Below are 7,646 nucleotides of genomic sequence, written 5' to 3'. Positions count from 1 at the left end.
GACCGCAGGTCGCCCAGTTTACGTTTGGTCTCTCCAATGTAGAGGAGACCGCATTGGGAGCAACGAATGCAGTAGACTAAGTTAGGGGAAATGCAAGTAAAATGCTGCTTCACTTGAAAGGAGTGTTTGGGCCCTTGGGCGGTGAGGAGAGAGGAAGTGAAGGGGCAGGTGTTGCATCTTCTGCATGGGCATGGGGAGGTGCCATAGATGGGGGTTGAGGAGTAGGGGGTGATGGAGGAGTGGACCAGGGTGTCCCGGAGGGAACAATCCCTACGGAATGCCACCGGGGGGGTGAAGGGAAGATGTGTTTGGTGGTGGCATCATACTGAAGTTGGCGGAAATGGTGGAGGATGATCCTTTGAATGCGGAGGCTGGTGGGGTGATAAGTGAGGACAAGGGGGACCCTATCATGTTTCTGGGAGGGAGGAGAAGGCGTGAGGGCGGATGCGCGGGAGATGGGCCGGACACGGTTGAGGGCCCTGTCAACGACCGTGGGTGGAAAACCTCGGTTAAGGAAGAAGGAGGACATGTCAGAGGAACTGTTTTTGAAGGTAGCATCATCAGAACAGATGCGATGGAGGCGAAGGAACTGAGAGAATGGGATGGAGTCCTTACAGGAAGCGGGGTGTGAGGAGCTGTAGTCAAGGTATCTGTGGGAGTCGGTAGGCTTGTAATGGATATTGGTGGACAGTCTATCACCAGAAATTGAGACAGAGAGGTCAAGGAAGGGAAGGGAAGTGTCAGAGATGGACCATGTGAAAATGATGGAGGGGTGGAGATTGGAAGCAAAATTAATAAATTTTTCCAGGTCCCGACGAGAGCATGAAGCTGCACCGAAGTAATCATCAATGTACCGGAGAAAGAGTTGTGGGAGGGGGCCGGAGTAGGACTGGAACAAGGAATGTTCCACATACCCCATAAAGAGACAGGCAGAGCTGGGGCCCATGCGGGTACCCATAGCCACACCTTTTATTTGGAGAAGTGAGAGGAGTTAAAGGAGAAATTGTTGAGTGTGAGAACAAGTTCAGCCAGACGGAGGAGAGTAGTGGTGGATGGGGATTGTTCGGGCCTCTGTTCAAGGAAGAAGCTAAGGGCCCTCAGACCATCCTGGTGGGGGATGGAGGTGTAGAGGGATTGGACGTCCATGGTGAAGAGGAAGCGGTTGGGGCCAGGGAAATGGAAATTGTTGATGTGACGTAAGGTGTCAGAGGAATCACGGATGTAGGTGGGAAGGGACTGGACAAGGGGAGAGAGAAGGGAGTCAGGATAATGAGAAATGAGTTCCGTGGGGCAGGAACAGGCTGACACGATCGGTCTGCCGGGACAGTTCTGTTTGTGGATTTTGGGTAGGAGGTAGAAGCGGGCCGTCCGAGGTTGGGCGACTATCAGGTTGGAAGCTGTGGGAGGAAGATCGCCAGAGGAGATGAGGTCAGTGACAGTCCTGGAAACAATGGCTTGATGTTCAGTGGTGGGGTCATGGTCCAGGGAGAGGTAGGAGGAAGTGTCTGCGAGTTGACGCTCAGCCTCCGCAAGGTAGAGGTCAGTGCGCCAGACAACAACAGCACCACCCTTGTCAGCGGGTTTGATGACAATGTTGGGGTTGGACCTGAGAGAACGGAATGCAGTAAGTTCAGAGAGAGACAGATTAGAATGGGTGAGAGGAGCAGAGAAATTGAGACGACTAATGTCACGCCGACAGTTCTCAATGAAAAGGTCAAGAGAAGGTAAGAATCCAGAGGGAGGGGTCCAGGTGGAGAGAGAATATTGGAGGTGGGTAAAAGGATCCGTTGAACGGGGAGAGGACTCCTGCCCAAAGAAGTGAGCACGGAGACGAAGACGGCGGAAGAAGAGTTCAGCATCGTGCCGAGCCCGAAATTCATTGAGATGAGGGCGTAAGGGTATGAAACTAAATCCTTTGCTGAGCAATGAACGTTCAGCTTCGGAGAGGGGAAGGCCAGGGGGTATGGTGAATACACGGCCGGGGCTGGGATTGGAAGACGGGGTGGGGACGGAGGGACAGGCAGGGGTGGAGGGTCCTAGATGGGTGTTGGTGTCGATGAGTTGTTGGAGCTTGCGTTCCTTAGCACTTGAGAGAAAGAGAAAAAGTTTCTTGTTGAGGCGTCGGATGAGACGAAGAATAAAATGAAACTGGGGGCACGCGCAGCTTTGAAAAAGGGTGCGGCGGTGCTGCTGGAGGGAGAGGTCGAGTGTGTTCATATGGCGGCGGATGGCACTGAATGTGGATCTCAGAAATCGACGGGAACAGCAGTCCGAGAAACGTTTAATGTCAATACTTCAAATCTATCAAACAGAAATTTCCTTCCAATTAAATATTGGGAAGACTGAAGCTATTGTTTTCTGTCTCCACACCAAACTCCGTTTCTTAGCTACTGAACCCATCCTGCTCCCTGGCAAAAGCCTGGGATTAAACCAGTTTGTTCACAATTTTGGTGTCACATTTGACCCTGAGGTGAGCTTCTGACCTTATATTCACCAAGACTGCCTTTTGCCACCTTCATGACATAACCAATTTTACCCCTGCCTCAGCTCATCTGTTGGTGAAACCCTCATTTATGCCTTCATTATCTCTATACTTCATTATTCCAGCACACTCCTGGCTGCTCTCCCACATTCTACATTCAGTAAACTTAAGGTCATCTGAAGCTCTGCTGGCTGTGTTTTAACTTGCACCTAGTCCCATGTATATCCATCACCCCCGTGCTCACTGATCTACATTGGCTTCCAGTCAAGTAAAGTCTTGATTTTAAAATTCTTATTGATGATTTCAGATCCAGCCCTATAACCCTCGGAGATCCACATATTCCTCTAATTCTGGCATCCTGAGCATCCCTGATTTAATGCATGACCATCAGTCGCCATACGTTCCATTTCCTAGATCTCACATTCTGCAGTGTCGTCCTTACGCTCCCCTCTTCTACACCTCGGGCTTTCCTCCTCCAAGGCACTCATTAAAATCTATCTCTTTGGTGAAGCTTTTCGTTAACTGACCTAATATCTCATTATGTGACTGGATGTCATATTTTGTTTTATAAAGCTCTTGTGAAGCACCTTGGGATTTTATATTAAGTTAAATGTTCTATATAAATATACGTCGTTGTTGTATCTTTGACTGACCATTTGGTTAATTGTCTTAATGTTCTTTGGCTGGGTGTCAATCTTTGGCTGATTACACCACTGAAGCACTTTGAGATGTTGTTACTGGGTCAAATATACAACATATATGAAATGTGTTAATGTGATGAAGGGCGTCCAATTGAGATCAAATTGATGAACTTGCCATGCTTCTATCTTTAATTTAAAAGAAAAAATGTTCTTTATGCCAGTATAAAGAGGGATAAACATCAAAAGAATGAGTTTAGGAACGTACAAAAACTATGTATTTATACATCTATGATATTAAAAGTAATTTTTAGTTCAAAAGACCTCATTGTACTTACAGTCCCCTCCATGAACCTATCAGACTGTGACTTGGTGCGAGAAATTTCATAGTTAATTTTGATGTAATTCTTTCCTGTTTCTGTTTTTTTGAAAAGCTTCAGGAATTTCAAACCTTGCCCTTTTGGGAATCAGTAAAACCATTCATGTCTTTTAAGTTTGAATTTTTAAAACAGAGCTTCTTCTGGGATTCAAGGATAACCAGAGACTTATCTACAAATAAATCAGTTGCCTCTCAAAGGTTAGGATGAGTTTCAAAGAATTATTAAAATGATGCCACTTTAAGCAAGCCAAACAACCAACAAAATGAGATTATAAGATAACAAATGTACAGCTGGAAGCCCCTCTGGAGGAGAAGATCTTGGGTGAATCTTCACGTTCTCACATTAATGTGTAAATTTGCCATCCACCCCTACATCCCCCCCCACCCACCACCGCCACCAAAGTATTGGCTTGAATTAGTATGATTTATGGCATGGAAATGTCTTTAGTGCACTCAGGAACAGAAGAGCCCATTACTTTCCAAAGCTGAAGTGCCTCGAACATTAAGGTGAGTTTGATTTAATGTTGAAGGGAATCTTGTACTTGTCAACAAAGGGGTAGTGTCCCTTTAAATGAACGAAATCATAGAGCGCAGGCCTCATTTTATGCTTGATTGCTATAGCACAGAAGTTGAATGTCTAGGAATGTAACTTGTTTGACCTGTCTAATAATGCTACAATTTAATTCAGAACCACACAATGTAGGACCCTCGCTTCAGAGATTCCCTCTCATTTATCCCAATATGAGGAAGAGGATGTCATGCTCAAATGACATTGCCTTGAATTACGAAAGATCACTGCCCTGTCATTAGATAGGTTTGCAAGGTTATCATCATTGTACCCTTTTCAAATTGAGCACAAAGGGCTCCTTGAGGTGAAGCTATATTAACAGAGCAGTTTGAGGAAGTCTGTGGTTTTGGATCCCTTAATCTAATCAGTGAATGTCATGTGACGAGTCACTAAGAAGCACTTCAATTGCGGTTGGACTGAAGAAGCTGATAAGTAGAATGGTTAATAATAGTTCATGAGGTAACAGTTATTACTGCTTCATTTAATCCGTCATTCCTGAAAGACTTCATTTGTTATCATTCCCTTTTCTGTTAGGCCTGTGATTATGAACTTGAGGCAAACTCTTCTGTCCAGTACACCATTGAAAGAGTCAAAGTGATGTTCTTTCCCTCGTTGACTTATTTCCCCCTTTATTTCTCCTGTTTTTTTCAAGCGGTTGTTGACTCACAGTGGGATACAGTTCCACTGTTACGAACAGCTCTCATTCAAGCGGGCACTCTTTTATAGGAGACCGATCTACAAATGTTGTACAAAAGCAAAGTACTGTGGATTCTGGAAACCTGAAATATAAGGAGAAAATGCTGGAAATACTCAGCTGCTCTGGGAGCATCTGTGGAGGGAGAAACAGGGTTAATGTTTCAGGTCCATTACCTTTCTGATGAGTATTTTCAGCATTTTCTACTGACCACAGGACACATTCCAGCAAAACCAAGCTGCCCCTCTCTGAGCACCAAAGCAAATGTTTCAGATAGAGAGAATGACCAGTTGTCAGGAGCAGGAATCACAGGGCGCAGCATGGATTTAGCCCAGGACTTTTCTGTTCTGTATGGCCCTCTAGCACATTAGCTCACACAGATCTCTACTAAGTCACAGCATCACTCTTAGTTGACTTAATAAACATGCTAGATCCCCTCTGCAAAAAATAATAATACTTGAAATAAAAGTGGAATTTTTTTAATTCTCTCTCAGAATGTGGACAGCGCTGGCAAGGTCAGCATTTATTGCCCACCTTTAATTGCCCTTGAGAAGGTGCTAGTGAGCCATCTTCTTTAACCACTGCAGTCCATGTGGTGTAGGTGCACCTACAGTGCTGTTAAGAGCCTCAATTGGCAGCAGAAAGAGATGGCCTCCATGGCTCCTCCTGCCACTGACTTATTTGGGGTGGAAGTGAGAAGCTGATGGGGTACCTACCTGCCACTCTTTCACCTGATTAAATGCACCCCAGCCACCAAACCTGTCATGTGGGAGGGCACAAGATTCCACCCATAGGTTTAGAAATAATGAAATCTGAGCCAATTAGCATGGTGTGTGGTGACAATGTGCTCTGTCCTATATATACCTTCAACACTTTCCCCCAGATTACAGGCATCTCAGACATGTTAGGTAGTGGAATCTTGATGATCAATCTATCTTCAACCTTGAAAGTTCATCCAATATTGTCATTCAATACGTATGGTGTCCAATGTTGTTCTACCGGTGGGTCATGGGCTTCATAAATTTGGGGGCTGCATAGCGTACTAACATATGGGTTGTTATGATCCTAGCTGATGTTATTACTGGACAAGTCAGATTCCAGAATAGAACCTGGCTTGATAGGTCATTTTATTTTTGAACTGTGGAGGGTATTTACTGAAACTGATTCACTGGAGTCTGCTGTTGGCTTTTTAACAAAAAAAAATTATTAAACAAGAAAAATTAACTATATAACACTAGACAACAAAAAGGTTGGAAAAATTTCAACACAGACACCAAGGAAAAAATGAATCAAACTCGATGTGGTAAAGTGGAGTGCTATGTACCTTTAAGAGAATGTAATTAATTGACCACGTGACCGTATTGACCAATCGCTGCACAGCGCGGGCTTCTTGGGTAACTGTAAATCTAGAGCTGGAGGTGATTGAAGAAGCGCACATGGTGTTAGTGCTCTGTTCTTAGTTCCAATAAACCACCAGTGTTTGTTCAGTTAATCGGTCTCTCTGCCTACATTGTTTCAAGCACCTACTGGTGTGTGGATATTAAGGGTGCAGCTAGCGTTCGCAGGACAAAGCGAACCCAATAACTCAAAACGTAATACCGGCACCGAGGATAAACCGGATCAATTGATGGGAATCGAGAAAGCCACGGTAAGCCAGCTACGTTACTTCACCACTACCTTGAAAACTGTTTGAAAGCGCAGTCTCCTTAGTCATCGAGTATGTCGCGGTTTGGGCATCTTGTACCATTCAACCCCATGTCTGATGACTGGTCTCATTATGTTGAACGCCTAGCGTTCTTCTTTACAGCTAACAACATTGCTGGGGAGGATAAGAAGAGGGTGATTCTTTTGTCCGCATGCAGGAGCAAAACACACGGGCTCATCCGCAGCCTCACATCGCCTAACACCCCCGGTACGAAGACTTTTGACGAATTAGTTAAATATTGTAAAAAAACACCTGAAGTCAAAGCCCTCAGTCACTGTGCAGTATTTTCAATTCAATTCGAGGAATAGGCTTCCAGGAGAGACAATCGTTGGCTAAGTAGCTGCTTTAAAGGAGTTAACAGAATATTGTGAGTTCAGAACTTCAATTAATGACATATTAAGAGACCGATTGATTTTGGAATCGGGGACGATGCTATTCAAAATCGACTGCTATCTGAAACTAATCTAGACTTCAGTAAGACATTAGAATTGGCAACAGCCATGGGGAGGCTGTTAGAGACTCGGAGACAATAAAAGATACACAAAATGGTGCCGTCCATCTTGTAGAGCGAGAAGGGCCGGTAACAAAAGGGGCAAAAACGCCGGGCTCCACAGAAAGGCGGGATACGCCCACCATGTACAGGCCATTGAAGAACAACAGAGCTACAGTGAAAACCCACAACATGAATGAGAGAAATGTATCCAGGCAGCCTGCAGGCGATCAACAGTTCAGAAATATCGAATGCTTTTTCTGCCACCATAATGGTCACATAATGCGGCACTGTCAAGATCGGCTGAGACAGCATTTTAAAAACAAAGGTAGAAATCGTGAAATCTGTCTCATTGAAGAACCAGAGGAAGCAGAATCTGTCATCTATTCATTATGCAACCTGAAAGTGGGTAGAACTGAGCCAATCCAGATAGTCATTAGAGTCAATGAACAACCCATCAAGATGGAGGTTGATACTGGGACATCATTGTCTGTCATAGGAGAACATATGTTCAGAAGCTTGAATAAAGGAGTCCATCCTTTAAGTTTGGAAGAATCGGACACTAAATTAAAAATATATACGGCCAAAGAAATAAGAGTGTAAAGGATATGCCAAGTCCTGGTGCAGTATAGGGATCAGTCTGCAAATTTACCCCTTATAGTAGTAGCTGGGGTGGGCCCCAGTTTAATT

Source organism: Cetorhinus maximus, chromosome 19 (assembly GCF_964194155.1).
Source record: "Cetorhinus maximus chromosome 19, sCetMax3.hap1.1, whole genome shotgun sequence".
In the NCBI taxonomy this organism is placed as follows: Eukaryota; Metazoa; Chordata; class Chondrichthyes; order Lamniformes; family Cetorhinidae; genus Cetorhinus; species Cetorhinus maximus.
Note: the sequence above shows the minus strand (reverse complement) of the source record.